The 23,222-nt window shown below is 36.0% G+C and overlaps 1 pseudogene; it reads right to left on the bottom strand.

The window, feature by feature from the left end:
* Positions 1-201: 201 nt before the first annotated feature.
* Positions 202-20,192, bottom strand: LOC129247333 (uncharacterized; annotated as a pseudogene).
* Positions 20,193-23,222: the final 3,030 nt, after the last annotated feature.

Genomic DNA, 23,222 nt, shown 5'->3' with positions numbered 1-23,222 from the left:
ATGTATGATGAGATCAGATTAAGATAGGGCGAAGAACCTATAGAAACTACTCAGGGACATGAAAGATAAAAGGTGGGCACAGGGTGCTTACATTCTCTGTTGAATTAAAGAATGTGTGAACGATTTGATTGAAAGCTGCGGAAAATTTATATGGTGATGAAATTCTTGGAGAAAATTAGCACAACTTAAATTAAAGGGAACTTATAACTACAAAAAAACAAGAAAATTTAATTGAAAATTTTCAATAAAATGAAATAAAGTAAAATAAAATAAAACAAAATTAATAAAATCATAAATAAAAAAAGTTAAATTAAAATAAGACATAGAAAAGAATAAACTGAAACAGAGTAAAAACAATAACAAATGAAATGAAATAAAGCAAAATAAAAGAATATAAAAAACCAAATAACATTTTTTTTTTGCATTTAGGTAAAATGAAACAACATCCGATGAAGCGACGCTTGGAGTGTTTTGGCCTCTGGTGACGCTCCAGCATGCTTGTCCAGCAGGCTTATATGTGTGCGTGTCGGGTGACACTCGTACTTGCTTCGTGTCACACATACTTGTTGTCGGCTTTTGCATGATGAAAATCAAAAATTTTAGATATTAGCGTCAAGCACCCGACACGCACACATATAAGCCTGCTGGACAAGCATGCTGGAGCGTCACCAGGGGCTATTTGAAAGAAAGATTCTGCGCAATATTTTTGGACCTTTGCACGTTGACAACGGCGAATATCGCAGGCGATGGAAGTATGAGCTTTACGACGACATAGACATAGCGCAGCGAATAAAGATCCAGCGGCTACGCTGGCTGGGTCATGTCGTCCAAATGGATACAAATGCCCTGGCTCTGAAAGTATTCGATGCGGTACCAGCTGGTGCTAGCAGAGGTTCCTCCTCTTCTGCGTTGGAAAGATCAGGTGGAGAAGGACTTGGCTTCACTTGGTGTGTCCAATTGGCGCTGGTTAGCACGAGAAAGAAACGACTCGGCCAAAATCGCGTAAGCGGTTATCGCGCCAATTAAGAGGAAAAAAAAAATAAATAAAAAAATTAGAAAAATGAAATTAAATTAAATAAAAAAAAACAAAAAAAAATAAATTTAAAAATTTAAATTAAAATCAAATATATAAATATAAAAATAAAAAATAGGAAATCATTTAAAAAAAAAATAAATAAAAAAAAATACAATAACATAAAAAACATGAAACTTACAAATTTTTAATTCAAATCAAATAAAAAAGCGTGCAATAAAATTAAATGGGAAAAATAAATAAATAAAATAGATGAAATTATAAAACTACAATAGAATAAAATATTAGGAAATAAAAAAACCAATAAAATTAAACAAAGTAAAATGAAATTAAATTTAACTTTAAAAATCATGTATAAATAATTATTTCATTCATCAGCAAAAAATAAAACAAGAAATTTATATAAATTAAAATTAAATAAATATAAAAAACTCCGGAAAACAAAATGAAGGTTTAATAAAGGCATCTCCATGTTTAAAAAACTTAATAATAAAGCAAACATTTTTTTTTTCTTTTTAATGCAAGTAAAATTAAATTAAATATATATAAAAAAAAACAGAAAATAAAATGAAATGGGGGCTTGTATAAAATCCGATCAATGTTCTATAAAAAACGGAGTAAGAAAACAAAGAAGTTTTTATATTATTAAAAAAAAAAAACAAAATCCAAATTACATGAAACAAGTAAAGGCATCAAAGCGCTTGAAAAAAAAATTAAATTATTTCGACTCGTCCTTTGTTTTCGACAAATTTTTCAAAACTTCTTTCAACCGTGACATTTGTGTCTCTATAGAATTAAATATGTTTTGACTCATTCAACCGCTTCTGTGACAACGTACTTCTTAAATATACACTCTCTCTCACTTAATTACGACCACAATTTTTTTCTTTTGTGTAAAAATTGTGTTCAAAACCAAAAAAGTTTGTTTTTGCCAATCATTTTTTAATTTTTTTTTTTTTGTAAAATTTATTTTCAGAGACGTCAAAAAAAATTAGTTTTTATCAATGATTATGTTCTAAGGAAAGCGAATGCTAATCGAAGTCCTCATCTCTCAATGGTAGTTGTAAATTAAAATCAATTCGAATACTTTTTCAGTACGTGCCACAAATCCTTAAATGTTTCTCTAATTTGTATTTATTTTTTTCTTGAGCGGACAATTCACCGCATTAGCCCTCCCATAACATTTTACTAACTTTTTTATACTTTTCTCATAAGCGGTCGAATTTATTCAGTCTCTTAAGTGTTCGCTTAAGGGGTTACATGGGTTTCGTGGGTTCAAAAAATCGATTTTTTTTAGCTTATTGATTTCTACAACATCTCAGGAGTATTATCCTAAATTTTCAAGTCGATCCGAATAATAAATTCGGAGATACAGCCTTTGGAAGGTATGCGCTCCAAGCCACTTTTATTGTTACTCAAAACTTTAAACGCGTTTTTCTCGGAACCGTGTTTTCAAAGTCGGTTGTCAAATGTTCTCGAAAACCACTCAACCGATCTTGATGAAACACAGGTGTTCGAGATACAATTTACTCGTGCTCGAATAAAGAATTTTTTTTTCAATTACAACTATTTAAAAAAAAAAATATCAAGCAAATTTTACCGACAGTTTCATTTTTTTGGAAAAATGTCTGCCAAAATCCCTTTTTTCGAGTTTATGGTCTTAACTAAAAAACTTATTTTTGTTTTTTCATTTTTGATAATCCTGTCAGGAGTTATGCTGACAACGCGGACGCATCTTTTTTTTTGGAGGGGTCACCAGAGATGACGTCAAAATGGAGGAGTTTTAATGTTTTTTTTGAAAATTTCAGAAATTATTCTTTAAATATGTATCTATAAGAGAGAAAAAAGTTTGAATTAAATAAATAATTTTTTACATAGAAAAAAAATTGAGAATAGACCTTTTTTTACCCGACGAGACCCATATAACCCCTAAAGGGAGAGTACACTGTACTTGGAAACACTGGCCTAAGCATGTCGCTTGAACATCGCTAAGCTGTTGCTACTTTCACATATACATTTTAGCGAGCAGAGAAGAGATGAATCGAGAGCTGCTACTATTTCAGTTGTAGCTGCTCAAATTATATGCTAAATTTATGCACCACTATATTTATTTTGAGGAAATTTTTCAAAACTACACACCGAAAATTGTATGAAATCCAAAACCCAGACATAGTCGCTTATGGTTACGTCACACAACAAACCAGACGTTCAAATTAAATACTTCCCACTTTCAATTAATTCTTCCTACTTACCAACCGTTATTTTCCCACTTTCACCTTTTCACTGCTTAACTCTTTTGCCCAACAGTTTAATTACCTTTGCAGCCCACACATTTGGAATTTTGTGTTTAGTATGGACGTTAGAACATCAGCTGTGGCATCATGTTGCACGATTCTAATCAATAACATTTTCACAAATACATATACACGTATACCCATACATATGTAAAGTGCCTGTGTGTGTGTCCGTGTATATTTTGAAGTACAGTCTTTCAGGTTCAATGTCCATAGTCCATGAAGTTAATCTATTTCCCTTCGAGATACACACACACATACACACGTGCATACTCACTTGATAAACGTTTGTAAATCGATACTATTCCAGCGCACAACAGATGGGCTTGCCACACAAAACGATTACACACCGGCGCAAAAATCAATGATGGCGAGAGTAAATGCGATATTTAATTACCTGCAAATATAAATCAAGCGAAAAAATAAGCCAATCAGTTGAAAGAGAAATTTAACAAACTAAAATTGCGTGCAACAAAAATTAGTAGGGAAAGAGATGAGCAGTGCGCGGTGGTGCAAGAATAATCCCTTAAGAATTTTGTTAAAAAATACAAAATACCCAAATATATTTCTATTTTCCGCGCGACCATAAAGCTTTCGAGAAGCACAAAATGACACAAGAAGGCAGTGGAAAAATGTTTTATTGTCAATAATAATTGGAAATTGTAATCGATATGACCAGCAAGTACCGCTGTGTACACTTTACATACATATTTTATGTGTATATGTGTGTGTATGTGTATGTATGTATATATTAGGTACAGCCATCGAAAAGCAAAAATAAACGACTTGTGAAATGCACACAAATGCACCCTTTATTCCAAAAAAAGGGCAAATCTTTTGCAAAAAAGAAACCTGGAAATTATAATTATATATTTTTTTACATTGTATTAAATAAAATATATTATTTTATATAAAATACTTTTATTGTATTCTGTTCCCTATCACAGGAGCTATCTGCCTACACTTGCACTCACGCCATGAAGTCCCTTTAGCTTCACAATAACTTTATAAGTTATAATATTTGCCATACTTTTAATGCACATCTTTTTTCATTAACTATTTATACAAATATAGTTCATTGTAGGTATAACAAAAACTTTAAAAATCAAATTTCCAAACTTAGTACAAATCTCAGAAAAGTTTAACAAATTTCAAGGCATTTTTATGAAAATTTTCAAATTTTTATTCAGAAACATTCTGAGTATCCAGTTTTATAGTCCACTCTTCGTCTTCTTCTTCTTCTTCTTCTTCGTCCTCTCTTTTATCATGCATGCATCAGCTCCTATGCATAATATGGTCGGATGAAAGCATGCCTGCCGATTGGAATTTAAGTGTGCTCTGCCCAATCCATAAGAAGGGTGATCCTGCAATTTGTGCCAATTACCGCGGGATTAGTCTTCTAAATATCGCCTATAAGGTTCTAGCGAGCGTATTGTGTGAAAGGCTGAAGCCCACCGTCAACCAACTGATTGGACCTTATCAGTGTGGCTTCAGACCTGGAAAGTCTACCATCGACCAAATATTCTCAATACGCCAAATCTTGGAAAAGACCCATGAAAGGAGAATCGACACACACCACCTTTTCGTCGACTTCAAAGCTGCATTCGACAGTACGGAAAGGAGTTACCTGTATGCCGCGATGTCTGAATTTGGTATCCCCGCAAAACTAATACGGCTATGTAAGATGACGTTGCTCAACACCAGCAGCGCCGTCAGAATTGGGAAGGACCTCTCCGAGCCGTTTGATACCAAACGAGGTTTCAGACAGGGTGACTCGCTGTCGTGTGACTTCTTTAACCTGATGTTGGAGAGCATCGTACGAGCCGCAGAACTTAATCGCTCAGGCACAATTTTTTATAAGAGCGTACAATTGTTGGCGTATGCCGATGATATTGACATCATTGGCCTTAACAACCGCGCTGTTAGTTCTGCCTTCTCCAAACTGGATAAAGAGGCAAAACGAATGGGTCTGGTGGTGAACGAGGACAAAACGAAGTACCTCCTGTCTTCAAACAAACAGTCGGCGCACTCGCGTATCGGCACCCACGTCACTGTTGACAGTTATAATTTTGAGGTTGTAAAGGACTTCGTCTATTTAGGAACCAGCATTAACACCGATAACAATGTCAGCCTTGAAATCCAACGTAGAATCTCTCTTGCCAACAAGTGCTACTTCGGACTAAGTAGGCAACTGAGCAGTAAAGTCCTCTCTCGACGAACAAAACTAACACTCTACAAGACTCTCATCATGCCCGTCCTGACGTATGGCGCAGAAGCTTGGACGATGACAACATCCGATGAAGCGACGCTTGGAGTGTTCGAGAGAAAGATTCTGCGTAAGATTTTTGGACCTTTGCACGTTGGCAACGGCGAATATCGCAGACGATGGAACGATGAGCTGTATGAGCTTTACGACGACATAGACATAGCGCAGCGAATAAAGATCCAGCGGCTACGTTGGCTGGGTCATGTCGTCCGAATGGATACAAACGCTCCGGCTTTGAAAGTATTCGATGCGGTACCAGCTGGTGGTAGTAGAGGAAGAGGAAGGCCTCCTCTGCGTTGGAAAGATCAGGTGGAGAAGGACTTGGCTTCACTTGGTGTGTCCAATTGGCGCCGGTTAGCACGAGAAAGAAACGACTGGCGCGCTTTGTTAAACTCGGCCAAAATCGCGTAAGCGGTTATCGCGCCAATTAAGAAGGAGGAGAAGATGGAGCGGCATCCCTCTGTCAGATAGAACGTCGGTTAGTGTTTAATATTTTACCCATGCTGAGTTTACCTATGCCGCACGTCTGCCTTGACTTTTCCGGTGTTTGGTACAACGGTGACCAAGTACTTTAGCATGGAGAGCTTGTTTAGTGGGCTGTCATCCGGATCAGTGATCTGCTTGTTGATGTTTATTTGGTGGAAAAATCGCAGCTGACCGCTGTCTTTTTCCTGCTTATTTTCCGCCCATGCGACTCGAGTTTGTTTTGCCGTTGATTGAGTGTGGCTTGAATATCGTCAGGATCTTCGCTTACTAGCACAACGCCATCTGCATACAGTTTAGTCCACGGGGCGGATTTTGAAATCATCCTTCTTGTATGTGGGCCCTTGGCGTTCCCCTAATTTTACAGTAAACTCATCACTTTCACCTGCTACTGCCCTAACTTATGTGGTTTTATAGCCCATTTAATTTTAGTAAAATAAAGTTTGAAGTCGCTCATAACTCGCGTTGATTTTTGACAATTATTTTGCATACAATGCATTTTCTACCATTTAGGCTAAGTTACTAAGATACGAAGAATGATGTACCAAATTAACTTACCTCAGAACGCTTAGTCAATCCATAGATTCCTTTGTCTTCTTTCAAAGTTTTTGACACAAAGCCTCGATTGAGCTTTCGAAAACCCAACAACTCGCTGATGAAAATATACAGTTGTCTCGGCTGTAGTTTCGTGCTTTTCGATGCTTAAGAGTAACGACGCACGGAACGAAGAAGGCATAGGATATGGCTGCAGATGCTGGAGCCGCTATGGGTGATTCCCTCTCGAAATAGTTTTAACAGTGGGTGGTAGCAAATAAATTCTGCTGCTGATGTATTGCATCAGAAAAGTAATGGACGTTGAGCGTCATGCTTCTTCTTAATTGGTGCAATAACCTAGTTTAACAAAGCGCGCCAGTCGTTTCTTTCTCGTGCCAACCGGCGCCAATTGGACACACCAAGTGAAGCCAAGTCCTTCTCCACCTGATATTTTCAACGCAGAGGAAGGCGTTTCTCTTCCTCTGCTCGCGCCAGCTGGTACCGCATCGAATACTTTCAGAGCCAGAGCCTTTGTATCCATTCGGACGACATGGCCCAGCTGGATCTTTATTCGCTTCGCTATTTCTATGTCGTCGTAAAGCTCATACAGCTCATCGTTCCATCGCCTGCGATATTCGCCGTTGCCAACGTGCAAAGGTCCAAAAATCTTAGGCAGAATCTTTCTCTCAAACACTCCAAGCGTCGCTTCGTCGGATGTTGTCATCGTCCACGCTTCTGCACCATACGTTAGGACGGGCATGATGAGAGCCTTGTAAAGTGTTAGTTTTGTTCGTCGAGAAAGGACTTTACCACTCATTTACCTACTTAGTCCATAGTAGCACTTGTTGGCAAGAGAGATTCTGCGTTGGATTTCTAGGCTGACAGGCGTTATGCTTCTAGGGGCAGGAAATTTACTGTGACGGTAGGAAATTTAGTTGCTTACTTACTTACTTAGATGGCACTACAACTTTATGTCGGTTTTGGCCGAATCTAAAACATTGCGCCTTCTAACTCTGTTCTATGCTTGCTGGTGCCAGTTTGTGACACCGAGTGCTGGCAGGTTATGCCACACTTGATCTCCCCAACGGGTATTAGGTCTTCCTCTTTCTCGTCGTCCACTAGTGGGTTCCTTTCGAAGGTCTGCCGTGCCGGAGCACTTTCTTTCAACCTCGAGACATGGACAAGCCAGCACAGCCGCTATATTTTAATACGCTATGTTCATATCTCGGTATAGCTCATACAGTTCGCTGTTCCATCGTTTACGGAACTCATTCTCGCCTACGCGAAGGGGACCAAAAATATTTAGTAGAATTTTTCTCTAGAACGCTTCCAATGCTCTGTCATCAGTTGTCGTCATCGTCCCAGCTTGTGCGCCATATACAAGGACGGGGATGATTAGGCTTTTGTACAGCGTTGGTTTCGTTTTTCAAGAGAGGGCACTACTTCTCAATCGCCTACTGAGCCCAAAGTAACACCTGTTGGCAAGAGTTATCCTACGTTAAATCTGTAGGCTGACGTCGGCTATGTACTCTGGCTATGTACTCTGGTTCCTAGATAAACAAAGTCCTTCACCACTTCAAATTCGTGGTTGCCAATAGTTTTGTCCAAGACGTGAGGACTATTTGTATACTGGCAGCAGGTACTCTGTTCTACTCTCGTTCACTGCAAGATCCACTTTTTCTGCTTCCTTCTCGAGACTGGGGTACGCTGAACATACTGAGCTTTTTTTTTCAGGCCGACAATTTAGTTGTTTAGCTCGAATAAAACCACACAGCGATGGAATTTTGCTTTCCATGTTTAGTCCTCGTAAAATACAAACACGCGGTTGTCTGAAGAATCAAATTCAATGATTTTCAGGCACGATTTTTTATTAGTTTTAATCAAATCATGTTCTATAAATGAATATTTATTAAAAAGAAAATGCGAACTTTTGGAACAGAGGGTATACAACCCTGAGCATTTTTCTCCGTTTTATTTATTTTCACTTATTTATTTTCTCGTATTTATTTTTCCTATCATAGCAGCCTTTTTATAGTTTCCTATAAGGCATTTGCACTTATTTTTTGCTCTTCGTAGATATTCCATACAGTTGTCATATTTAATTGTCGCCTCTAACTCTACGCGTCTGTTCTAAATTCTATGGCGCGTAGCCTACAGCCATAATACAAAGGAATAATCGCAAAAAAAGATATTTATTGTATGCGTATTCGGTGAGTGTTTGAAGCGCAAAAACAAGCAACCTACAAAATGTTTTCAACTGGTTCATTTGTAATTGATATGCCAGATTTGGTATTGAATTCCCATCGGTATCTGTATATAGCAGTTATTTATGTACAAAAATATATTATGTACTCGTATATACCTACATAATATAATTCTGCACATATTTGCTATGATGCAGAGATAAGGTAGAGGTGCAGGGCACTGTACGAGTATACACAGTTGCGGACGAAAAAATCCAGCCAACGCATTAATTTCATAAATGCGAATACTTTGATCATTTTTTCAGTTAATATTGGATTGTTCGGAAAGTAATTACGTTTTCTTTTTTGTAGTGAAAATGAAAGACGATCTTCGTATAATGAATAAATATTTAATGCAATTATATATTGGCCATTCTGATCGAACACCTTTTGCCATCTTTCTGCGAGTAGCATGATTCCACGCTCATACAATTTTTGGTCTTTGCTGGTAAAAAATCGATCCAAGTGATTTTTGACGTGTTCATTTGAGGTAAAGGTTTTTCAAGTGACCGGGACAAATAATAATCCGAGGGGCCAGGTCTGGGGAATATGGAGGGTGTGGCAGTACATCCCATCCAAGCTGTGAAAGCTTTTGGCGAGTGACCAACGCGTAAAACAGAACTCATGCTATTTACGACCAAATAAAGGAGACCAAACATTAACGGGCAAACCCTCTCACTTTCACCCAGTGCAAAGTACTTAGGGGTAATTCTGGACTCCAAACTTAGCAGGAAATTAAACAGTGAAGAACGGGTAAAGAAAGCAGAAATCGCTTTATATGCCTGTAAACATATGCTAGGAAGAAGATGGGGTCTTCAACCCAGTTATACATCATGGTTGTATAAGGCAGTTATACGACCAATTTTAACGCAAGGCTCGGTAGTTTGGTGGACAGCTCTAGAGAGAGAATACAACATCAAATTACTTAGCAGAATACAAAGGTCACCCTTGCAATAACAGTCGGTGCAATCAATCCATGTCCTAGGGAGGCCCTGAAACACACGTTATTCCGGTAGATCTACATATCAAGAAGATGGTAACAATGAGTTCATTTAGGTTATATGAAGTGGGTCGCTGGAAGGAAAAATCTCATGGTCATGCCGGTTATATTACTGCGACAAACCTAGTATACCTCGAAGAGGACTGACTACATCGTCCCGACGGTAACATTTAATAAGAATTTTGCCACTCTCTTTCCATCTAAGGAGGAATGGAATAAGGGATTCTCACTACATAAGTTCGACACTACAGTCTATACAGATTGCAGTAAAATGGATTGTGGTGTTGGAGCTGGACGCCTGGAAACTAACGTCAGTTATAACTGGCTTTTGGTCTGTGGGAGAACAAGCAGCCAAAATGAGCATCCCTCACAACACATACTGTCACGGATGTAAACAACCGGAGAAAAAGGAAACAATCTTCCATTTCCTCTGGGAATGTCCTGCCCTATGGGAGGACAGAATGTTAACCCTGGGTAAACCGCTGTTCGAGAGTCTGGAACAGCTGTCTGGCTTAGATGTCAACAACCCGATAAGGTTCCTGAACCGCACAGACTGGATATAGTCATGCTGTAAATAACCGTTAAACAAGTTGATAACGAGGATGTGGCAACAAAATGGCGCGGAAGCGTTAGTTGGATTCTGGAAGAATCACCACTTAAACCAACCAACCAACTTGTATGAGGTCTCGCATTATTTTGGTGGAACACTACACCTTTTTTGTTGATTAACTCTGGCCTTTTCTGTTGAAGTGCTTCATTCAATTTGCCCAGCTGATGGCAGTAGACTTCCGAATTAATTGTTGTGTTATCCGGTAAAAGCTTAAAAAAAGTGACTCCTTTAAAATTCCACCATATAGACAGCACCATTTTTTTGATGCATATCGGCTTTTGAAATGCTTTAAACCGGTTCATCTTTTCTGCTCCATGATCTCTTGCGTTTGACATTGTTATATACGACCCATTTTTCGTGCCCAGTAATGATGCGCTTCAAAAATTGATCATTTTCGTGAAGTTTGAGGAGTGAAGCACAGTCGTCAACACAACGACACAAATTTCTCCCCATGAGGACATGGATAACCCATATATCGAACTTCAAGATTAAATCCAGGCCTTTCAGGTGGTTATACACAGTTGAATTCGATAAATTTAACCTCTCACCGACTTTACTTACGACTTTACTTCAGCCGGCCTTACCAGAACATTAGCGTATTGTCAACACATCTTCTCCATACACATGGGTTAATTTCTTTCTGGCTTGAACAGCATTTTTAACTTCTCTATAGTAAAAAAGTAAAATATGACGAAAATGCTTCCTATTGCTCTCCATATTTAAAAGGGCACCCACCAAAAACTGCTGCGTAAAATCAATTGAACTTATTCACACACAAGCCTTGCTATATGTATTAGCTGTCAAAACATATAATGACAAGGCGACTTAAGTGTGAAGTTAGCAGTGAAAAAATACAATTAAATCCTCTGCCGGGAAAAAACGGAATTACTTTCCGAACAACCAAATTCACAAATACTTTTATTTTTATTTCAATATTATAATATTTTCAGTTGGACATAGAAATATTGTTGCGAAGTTAATGTAATTTTTTTTTTTTCAATAGAACACTTTTTTTTTCTTTTCAACACATCGCTACCTGTAATACCTCTAAAAACATTTCTTACTTAATTGGCCGTAACAACCCGTTACCGAGTTTCAGCCTGTCCAATAATGTCTCGCCAGGTGTCTCTGTTTTCCGCACACCTTTTCCAGTTTCTTAAACCAAGTCATCTTCACTTTAGTCCTTCCACCGTCGACCGCCAATTAATGTTTCGCCGTAGCAGTGCCTTCCATACGAACGACATGACCTAAGGTGACTGGATGACTTGCATGGTGACTTGTTTTGACTATGTCAATAAATCCGTAAAGCTCATACAGCTCGTCGTTCATTCTACTGCGGTAACAGTCATCTTCGCGAGCAGAGCCAAAAATCTTGCGAAGTACTTTGCTCTCGAAAGCTCCCAGATCGGCTGCATCTAATTGTTTGAATTCCCAGGTATATAGAGTGAAGCTGTAGTAAAAAAATATCCTTCGGAACCTATAATTAGACTACGAAAGTGAAGGTGTCGTGAACACAATAAAAGGACCATCTGCACTTGCGATGACAACGGCTTGGCGAAATTGTCTCGGTCAAACCCGCAAATATTATATTTATCTATTGAACTACAGAAAAGTCTGTCTAGCTTTGTATGGCCGCCACTGTATATACGAATATGTACTACAATATACGAGTATTTTCCACTATCAGTTGATTGCTGAGTTGCTCACTGCGTAGACTGGAAGCTTTGCTGGTTGGTTGGTTGGTTAGTTGGTTGTTTGGTTGACTGCCTTCTTGTTTTACTTGATTGATTTCGAAATGAGGATGCAATTGAAAATTATCTATGTGTGTATATGTGCGCATATGTATGTATGTGCATCCGTTTGCTCTACTGCCTGCCAGCCTTTATGCTCACCAAACTGACAGCCTCTGTTCTAGAAACTAGTTCAATGGATTTTTAGTGCGTTGTGGTATTAAATTCATTCGAATTACTTTGGAAGCGAACTCATTCAGGTTTATCTCTATTCTTCATTATTTGTATGTATGCACTTCAATCATCACCTACGCTCATGACAGGTTTTTAAACTTCTACGAATATACCAATTCATCTCCTGTTTTTTGAGATCAGAATAAATTGAAAGACTTTCAATTCCAATAAAATTTCTTAACTTGAAATGCATACAAATGTACATATGTATGGCTTTGTGGAAAATTATAATGGCACGCATTAGGGTGTGCTCATCCGCTTGACAGTCTGATATAAGATTACTGAGCGAGTCGCGATTTTTTTTCTCGTGACCGCCGAGTAGCGAATGCTTTTTATCAGCAGTTTTTCATTCCTTCCTATATTCGTTTTGGAAAATTATTCTAGGTTGTGTGCTTCATCTGCCCCATTTTAGAAATAGTGTACCTACACCCTAAGCATTTGAAAGAAAACAAAGGCTATATCGCTCAAATCCTTCAAGAGTGCGCCTAAAAGAATTCCTTTGTATTAGATATTGAGCTTTTTCACGGCAGAAATACACTCAGAGGTTTGCTATTGCCTGTCGTGGGGCGACTGCTATTAGAAAGCCCTTTTTCTACCATTTTGCTGTTTCATGCATGGAGAATCGAACCTTGACACTACCAAATAGTAGTCCCACACCAACCCATTGTCGGCTACGACGGTCGACAAATTTGATTAGTTGTGTCTTACTCAGCTTGTGTTACTTAGCTTAATATATCCTAAATTCGATTCTGCTCAATTTCGACCAAATGCAGCATCGCATGAAAATTGCTAATGAGATGTTGGACTCTGTTCGCGACGACCCAAATTTACTCCAGAGGGTCATAACTGGTGACGAATCGTGGGTTTATGGTTACGACGTGGAAACCAAAGCTCAATCATCTCAATGGAAGCTGCCGCTCGAAGCAAGACCGAAAAAAGCGCGCCAAGTTCGGTCGAAAGTAAAAGTTTTACTTACCGTTTTCTTCGATTGCAGGGGCGTTGTGCATCATGAGTTCTTTCCACAGGGTAAAACGGTCAATAAGGAATATTACCTGCAAGTTATGCGCAATTCGCGCGAAGCAATCCGTCAGAAACGCCCGGGTTTTTGGAAGAACAAAAATTGGCTCTTGCACCACGAAAACGTCCCTGTTCACACATCGTTGCTTGTATGCGACTTTTTGACCAAAAACAACACACTAATGATGGCACAGCCACCGTATTCCTCAAATCTGGCCCCCTGTGACTGTTTCTCGTTCCTGAAACTGAAGAGGCCCATGCAAGGACGACGCTACACTGCGATTGACGAGATAAAGACGGCATCGAAGGAGGAACTGAACAAGATAAGAAAAATATGATTTTTTGAAGTGCTTCAAAGATTGGAAAAAACGTTGGCACAAGTGCATAATATCTCATGGGGATTATTTTGAAGGGAACAAAATAGATATTAATGAAAAAATAAATATTTTTTGAAAAAACACAAAATTCGCGATACTTTTTGAACACACCTCGTATATAAAATACAGCTACGAGTTCTTATTCCCTACATCGCTGCAGCTACCACGAAAGTCGCCGTGAAGTGCCTATGACATTTCACCTCTCCACTAGTATTTACAAGGTATAATTCCCTTGGTTAGGTGTTTAACTGACCTCTTATACAATTTTGTTGCGTTACATTTTTGCAATGAAAAAATTTTCCCATAAAGCAAACTAAAGTTTTATAGCACCTTGAAATATCAGCTGGTTTTTATTAAAACCTTTTTACATTAAAGTAGCAAAATAACGCCTGAAAATCAGGATAAGCAAGCCTGTTTTGTGAAAAAGTTTCAATCGCCTGTGGGTACTACTCCACACAAGTCTTGTTGATTGAGTCTCATTGCAAATTCACAAATGTATTTCTCGAGAAAATCAAATTAACAATTTTCGTATACCTTTAGCCTTTCTGAAGGACATTTCTAACTAATTACATATAAACAAAAGTATCTTTTTCATCTAATTATGTCTTCCTTACCTTTAATTTCTGATTAGGCTCTCTAGGAAAAAAACAAAAAAAAAACTAAAAACATAATTTGATTTCTAAAAACAATTTTTTTATATATATTTATTCGGCCAAATTAGCTTAGCCGCAATTTATTTTAACTAGCACATCGAGCTTATCATTTCCTTCCTACTGGACTTAGTGCGAAATTCCCCTTCACTCTAAATTAGTCAATAAGCAGTAAAAAATAATAACTATAAAAAGAACCGAAATCCTCAAAGAGGCAAAATTTCATTAGATCTTAAACCGCAGTCAACCTCACGGCTAGCTTGTGGTTTTTGTTAAGCTGCTCGAAGCACTTTTTCTAATAGCAGCAAAACACTTTGCTGCAAAAGAACCGAAATCCTCAAAGAGGCAAAATTTCATTAGATCTTAAACCGCAGTCAACCTCACAGCTAGCTTGTGGTTTTTGTTAAGCTGCTCGAAGCACTTTTTCTAATAGCAGCAAAACACTTTGCTGCCCAAATAATATTATTAAACTTTAGTTCATTCCCTAATATTCTCAGTAACACTTTTTTGTTATCTAAAGCAAAGTACTGAGTTCGCATTTCATCTGAAATGGCCCTCAAAATTCATTCAAATTGCATTGTCGTGAAATGTGCGTGAATTTTCGTACGTATCTCACGGCAAATTCAGTTCACGCCGTGCAAACACCGCGCAACATACCAGCAACATGAGGCTAGCAACTTTTTTTTCACAGCTACTTAAAATTCGCATTTAAAATTGAGCGAAAACTGGCAGTTCGTTTGCGAGTGAAGTGCCTGAATTCGAATGCTCCGAAGACATGGCATTCTCAGCGAAACGTCTTCGCAAAGAGTACAAGTAAATGTTCTTTATATTTTTTGTGTCAATGTGTATGTATATATGTGTATAAATTTGTTTAAAAAGATTTTTCTTACCAAAATTTGCCAATTGCCTCTGGGGCGATGCTCATAAATTTAACGTTTCTTCTCTTTTGCACTCCAATTGCAACAAAATTACTAAGTAGCAACAAAGTCTGAAATTCAGAAGTTCACGAACAGTTGGAACACGCCAGAAGTAAAACAGCAACCCTTCAGCTTTCTAATTTATGATACAACTTTTTTTATATATTTTAACAATATAATAACGAAGTGAAACACGTCTTCTTCTTCAAAGCACTTTATTTCAACTCCCAGTTTAACAAAAACTCTTCTTAACCTAAAGCTTAACTAATATTTAACATTTATGAGAATCGGAGAAAGTATGTTGAGTGTATGTTGAGTGCGTGAGTAAGCGTGTGGGTGTAGAGTGTGAGAAAGTATGTAAAACAGTTAGCGTAAGTAATTAAATATAAGAGTAAGATTAAGTTAGAATTAAGAGTAGGTATAATATAGGAATAGGTATATACGTATATAGGGTGATCATGTAGCTCCTTCACCCTTAAGTTATTTGTGTCCTCGCAAATATCTATTTTAGTTTGTTTTTAATTGTTGAAAGTAGTATGGTTAAGTTACAATGAAATTAATTAACATTTTCAGTGCTCAAGTTGTATTTTCGTTTAAATTGGCTTTTATAATATTTTATTTTTCTATTATTTGAAGAATCCACAACATAGTTACCTTGGCGATCATATTTTTCGAGTTTCTTATATTTAGGTTTTGTTTTCGCAATTTGCCTATTAAGAACAATGTTTTCTATTTGTTTTGGCTCAGCTTTTCTATCTTTATTCAACTTATTTATTCTTTTGATTTTTTGTTGTTCATATTCTTTACATAATTTACTTATCTCTTCTTTATCATAGTTTTTTATTATAAAATCAATTGGTCGCCTTTTTGTTGTAGAATGAACTGTTCTATTGTAAGCATTAAAGATTTTAAAAAGTTTCTCGTCTAAGTCTATTGTTTTTCTAGTGGTGTCAGCTTCTAATATCCGTAAATGTTCATTAAGCGTACCATGTAAGCGTTCAATGTCAGAATTACCTGTCTTAAGGTAAGGCGTGGTTACGTGTGGCTCAATATTTTCTTCACTTAAAAATAATTTAACGGCGCTATGTAGTATGCAACGCTCGTTATCGAAGATGAGTTTATTCATTTTCCCTAAAAATAAAATTCGTTCTTTTAAAGCTGCTAGAATCGCAATCCAATTTCTATCATTTAATTTATGAAATGTTGCATATTTCGAGAATTTGTCTATAGTGGTTAAATACATTTTATTTCTGCAAGGGTACCAAATATCTATGTGAACTATGTCATTAAAGTGTGTAGGGGTTTCTGTAATTTGATAAGGAAGTTTTAGGGGGTTTCTATCGTGCTTGGCTATAGCGCAAATCGAACAATTGTTAATATAGAGTGTTATCATTTTATAAAGCTTCGGGTAAAAATATTTATTCTTCAGCTCTAAAAATACTTCCTGTATACCTCTGTGATTATTTCGAATATGTTCTTTTTCTATTATTGTTAACATGTCATTTTTATCCGTAACTTCTATTAAAACAACGTTTGATTTGTACAAAGTAAGATTATTATTCTCAAAAAAATTTACGTATATATACTGGAACTTTATAAATAGTTCACTATCATCACAAAAAATGCACATAATTCCCTTGTTTATCAAGACTTTTTCCATGATATCTTTTAAATTCGAGTTTTTCGTTACTACTATATGAGTCTGACACTTTTTGTTAACCATTTTTATAAAAAACTGTTCCCTTTGACCGTAACTGAGATATATCTGATTTTTGTAATAATTAATGCTTTTTTCTGTTATAAATATATATTTTGAATTATCCTCAAGAGCACTGTGTGCTGTTTCTATAGACATTGAATCCAAATTATCACACTTTTCATCATCAATTTCCATTTTACTGCCTTCAATATTATTGTACAAATTAGCTACTTCACTATTTTTATTATACTGCTCAAAATATCTGCTTAATGTATCTGCAACGTTATTATCTTTTCCCTTAATATACGTTATTTCAAAATCGTATTCATTCAGAAGTATTTTCCATCTTTGTAATTTCATATTAGGTTCCTTTAGATTGTGAAGCCAAATAAGCGGTTTATGATCCGTTTGGATGATGAACTTTCGTCCATATAAATAAGTTCTAAAATGCTTTACAGCCCATACCATAGCCAGAGCTTCTTTCTCTATAGTGGAATATCTTATCTCATGATCACATAAAGTGCGAGATGCATAGCATATAGGGTGATTTTTTTGGCTTAGTACCGCGCCAATAGCGAACTGAGATGCATCAGTTGTAAGCACAAATTTTTTACCAAAGTCTGGTGGCTGTAAGACAGGTTCATTGGTAATTAGAGTTTTTAATGTATTAAAAGCTTTTAAAAAATCTATATTTTTAAAATCCAATATTGCGTTTGCCTTCAGAAATCGAACCATTGGGTAAGCTACTTTTGCGTAGTCCCGTATAAATTTTCTATAATATCCTGTCATACCAAGGAATTGTTTTATTTCTTTTACACTAGTTGGGGGTTTCATATTATTAATCGCCGTTATTTTCGAAGGATCCGGTTTTATACCGTCTTCAGATATAATGTGTCCCAGAAATTTTGTTGTGAAGTCAGCAAATTGACATTTGTTAAATTGAATTTTTAAATTCGACGCTCGTAGAGTATTAAATATTTTCTTAATTGAGACTATATGCTCGTCAAAACTTGTTGAAAATATAAGTATGTCGTCTAAGTAAACAACACAAATTTTATTTATATATTCCCTTAAAACATAATTAATTAACCTCTGAAAGGTGGCAGGTGCTGTCTTAAGGCCAAAGGGCATACGGGTGAATTCATAATGGCCATCTGCCGTTGAGAAAGCCGTTTTTGCTCTATCATTAGGGTGTACTTCAATTTGGTGAAATCCCTTTGCTAGGTCAATTGTGCTGAAGTAGCAACATTTTCCCAATTTGTCGAATATGTCTTGCATATTCGGAATTGGGAACTTATCATCGACTGTTTGATCATTGAGCTTCCGGTAATCAATGACAACTCGCCATTGCGGTGCCCCATCTCTATTCGCCTTTTTGGGTACAATGCATAAAGGTGAATTATATGGGCTATTACTTGGTACAATTATTTTTTGAGCTAGCATATCACGAATTTGCCGATCTACTTCCGATCGATGTATTACCGGATACCTATAAAGTTTACTGTACACTGGGATATCAGTTTTTGTTATTATTCTGTGTTGAATTTCTTTGGTAAAGGGCAAGCTTTCTCCTTCTTTGTAAAATATATCCTGATATTCGTTTAAAAGTGTACTTAGTATTTCCTTGTCTCTTATATTTAAATGTTTAGCAAAAATATCATTGGAGGATTTATCTATTCTATCTTCATAAGTAAGTATTTCTAAGTTTCCATTTTTTAAATATTCATTTTCTAAAATCTCTTCCTCTTTATTAAAATATATAGGTATAGTTGCTTCATCGGTTTTTAGTTTTCTATTTTGATAATCGATTATTGTATTTAAAAAAAGTAAAATATTGTTTCCTATAATACCTTCGAAATATTTTTGAAATGAGTATTCCAGAAAGCTCACACAAGTATTGGGTTTTTTAAATTCTTTAAATAAAGGTATAGAATATTGCTTACTCGTATAGACAGTTCTTCCCAAAACTTTTAATACGCGAATGATTGGCTTAACAGCATACTTAGGGTTGCATACTTCAGGATTTATTATGCTATACTCTGCCCCTGTATCAATTATAAACCTAAGCTTTCTAATATGCGTATCAATCACTATATAGGGTAATTTCTTTTCCCGGGATATTGAAAATTTTGAAAACTCTCGTTAACACCTAACTCCATTGGTTCAACTGATGTATTTTTATAATTTTGGTTACTATAAGGATTCCTAGTTGTATCAATATAATTTGTTGTTTGAAAATTGTTTTCAGGTTGCCGGCCTGTTTGTCTGCTATACCTATTACTAAACATCGGCTGTGATGAAAAATTTTGACTATCGTTTGCATGACGCTGCTGGAATGTTGTATTGTTGTTGTAAGGTTGTCCACTGTTGTTCTTGTTAAAATTTTGCCCATTATATTTGTTATAGTAAGATTTACTGTCATTACTGTTGTAGTTTTGCCTACTACTATTACGAAATTGTCTATCATTATTGTTGTTGAAATTTTGTCTAATACTATTTTTATTATTATTTTGTTGAAAATTTGAATGGCTGCATGTTATATGTGTAACATGATCACAATATTTTTTATTGTTATATTTCAGATACCCATTGGATTTTATTATGTCATACGCGTCTTTTAAATTTTTCGGATTCCTGCTCACAATAATACTCCTAACAGGCTCCGGTAATCCATATTTGAAAGAATTGAGAGCAATTCTGCCATTACTTTCACAATTAATTTCTAAGGAATTGTTATAACTAAAATACAGAGCATTATTTAAGCGACATAATAAAGCATTTAGATTATTATAAAAATTTTCTATAGTTGAATCACACCGACAAGATCTTATTTTATCAATTAACTCATCAACAGATTTTTGTTCGCCGTGATTATCAACTAAAATTTTCTTTATTTCCGGCCAGGTATCTACATTGCCATTAATTAGAATTGATCTTCTTGCACTTCCAATTATTTTGTCTTTAATATTACCCATAAGCAAAATTTTAAACTCTATAGGGAATGATTCTAATATGGGTATCATTAAATCAATTCTTTGTACAAAACTTAAAAGATAAATTTGTAGAAATAATCTTAAATTTAGTGTTTACATCTAAGTTATCCATTTTATATTTATACTTATTTTATATACGTTTGTCCCTTATTTATTTCCTTTTCTTAATCTTAGTGTTTCTTTTTTTTTTTTCTTCACAAAGGTATATGTTTGTACGTATATTTATTTATACGAGTATGTACATATATATGTAGGTATGAACCTTTTTAAATTTTTTTTTTCACTATAGCACAACTTACTTTATGGTATATCTGCGAATATGTACATATGTATATATGTAACTCTGTTAATTTGAAAATTTATGTTGGATGACGCCACTGCTTTCGTTGATATGTTCTCCGATGCCGCCGCTGCTGCTTTCTCGATGCTGTTGTGTTTGATGTTGTTGCTGTTGATGGTGCTGCTGCTACTGTTTTTGTTGTTGAAAGTGTTGCTGCTGCTGCTGTTGATTTGGCTTTATTTTATTCCAGTCTCTCACTTTGAATAGACTTCAAGGTGACCTTTAATTCACTTCAAGGTTTTATTTTCCAGCATTTCAATAATAGGAACGAATGTTTATGAAACTGCATTCACGTTTACACCTGAATATACAACCGTCGGCATTTTTCACAATTTTTTGACTGCCATTTAGCACTAGAAAGATTAATTTTAAAACACCGGTGCGCTTAAAATCTACTAAGCATTTCCCGTTAGTCGGCCTTTAGATTTTCACACAATAGCGGTAGAAAAAAATTAAGTCTCGAATTAACAAGTATTTCTTTTGTTTCTCAAACAAATCTATTTTACTCGAAGCGCCGCCACACTTTACGTGCATTCTGTTGCGCTACCGAATTACAACTTTTAATAATTTTTTAATATTTGCCGTGCCTTTTAGGCTTTTAACCGACTGCGCCAATAACGAAGTGAAACACGTCTTCTTCTTCAAAGCACTTTATTTCAACTCCCAGTTTAACAAAAACTCTTCTTAACCTAAAGCTTAACTAATATTTAACATTTATGAGAATCGGAGAAAGTATGTTGAGTGTATGTTGAGTGCGTGAGTAAGCGTGTGGGTGTAGAGTGTGAGAAAGTATGTAAAACAGTTAGCGTAAGTAATTAAATATAAGAGTAAGATTAAGTTAGAATTAAGAGTAGGTATAATATAGGAATAGGTATATACGTATATAGGGTGATCATGTAGCTATATTGTTTAATCTGCACGACATTTTTTAAAGCGGAACAAGATAATCTTACCAGCACACGGGGTTAAACCTCAACTGTTGGACTAATGAGCGAACAATAGCTGTCAATATTTTACTTCATAAATCAAATAACTCTCAAGATTCTGCTTTCCAATCGATTGCTTTTTCATAGGTTCATTGTGCAACATCCACCGAGGTTAGAGTTCAAGAATATTTTGTAATTATGCAGTGCATGAAGTATTTAGAAGGAGTCTTAGGGCTGACAAGCTTAGTGAGTACGATAATTTACGATGGGAAATGAGGAAAATTGCGAAAAAATACATTTCATCCGCATGATTCCAAATTTGTTGAGCAAGTTAGGGGTAGGGGTAGTGATATCAGTGGTACGAATAATTGAGTAAAAAGGAGAATTAAAAAGAGAACGGATTTCACCTTAAATATTACGCAAAATTTCTATTGCCCTATTCTAAGGAAATTTGTAGAAAAAAAAACTTGAAGCAATTTCTTTTACAATAGAAACTTTTCCAGTTTTGGAATACGATCAGTCCATTTCCAATTAAGCTTTTCATTAAATATTTCCAAATGAAATAAAGTTTTCAACTCTTGTAAAATAAAGTGCAATTTCTGTGTAACACAAAACCTTAACTTTTTTAACAAACAAACAGCTAAGCCATAAATAAATAAAGCAACCCAAAATCCACAAACAACAAATTCAGAAAAAACTGACTTCCCAACAAATGCCGAAAAGTAAAAGGATTCCTTCCGCATTCATGGCTTTGGGGTGTTGCCAGGTGACGACTGCACCGCCAGTGCGTAATGCCAAATTAGAACACGAAAAACGGAAACAAACTGGAGAAGATAAATGGAATTTCCAATTAACTGCGGAAAACAACAAAGGAAGCAACAAAATCAACGCAAAACTTTTCTGCCATAGCGACGTCGTCAAGGTGAGAAGGCGAACTCTTTCGTTCGCTGAGGTGATGCATACACGCACACACATATAAGCACATCGCCACACGTCCCCACCCCTCCTTTCGAACTTTTCAGAGGCATTGCTATAGAGTAGCGACCTGCCAGTCAGGTGCGTGAATGTGGCTAAATGTGATGGGATGGCGTACGCGTATCGTTGAGCCGCTGCAGTTTTACTCCATAACTCTGCGGAACACCCACGACGAGGTAGGCGGCCTGTCAACGTTTAGCTGTGAACATACGCTTCAGAGCCAAAGTTCGAGTAAGTAAGTATGCCAGCTGTCAGTATGAGAAAATGTCAAAAACTCATAGCTGCGAGAATGGGAAAGATATGAAGCAAGGCACAGTATGTCGTTTTGGAATAAAATTGTTTTTAATCTTATTTTTTAGATATAAATATAAAATATGCAAACACCTTTCACAGTGTGACATTCCGACAATGTAGGTAGAAAAAATATTTTCTTACGATTTTGGTCTTTAAGGGAGAGCCTACTTTAGAGCTTCAAAAAATCGATCTTTTCGTGTTTTTTTTTTTTTTTGGAAGGAAAGAAATATTCGATTGAATCGAAACTTTCAGGTGTTATTGTTATACATGTCAGTCTTCTCTAATTTTTTCATTACAATATATATCATATTATGCCTGGTACAAGCATTTTGCCGAGGCGTCTCGAGTGTGCATGTGTCGTGTGGCGGGAAAGATGAAGGTCGCAATTTTCACCTGAAACCAAAAACCCAAAAAAAATTTTATTTTATTATAGTATAGAAATTCAACAATTTTTCGCTAATTAAAAAAAATCATTTTTTTGGAAAAACAAATTCACTTTAGATTGTTTAAAAAGTGGGTTAATCATAACTTTCTTAAGGTTTTTTAGGTTCAACTAGAAAAGAATTTAATTCCGAATACAATCAATGTAATCTCGTTTCGATTGGAT

The sequence above is a fragment of the Anastrepha obliqua genome, chromosome 5, assembly GCF_027943255.1.
Source record: "Anastrepha obliqua isolate idAnaObli1 chromosome 5, idAnaObli1_1.0, whole genome shotgun sequence".
NCBI lineage: Eukaryota > Metazoa > Arthropoda > Insecta > Diptera > Tephritidae > Anastrepha > Anastrepha obliqua.
The sequence above is the reverse complement of the archived record's forward strand: the minus strand, read 5'-3'. Positions and strand labels throughout refer to the sequence as shown.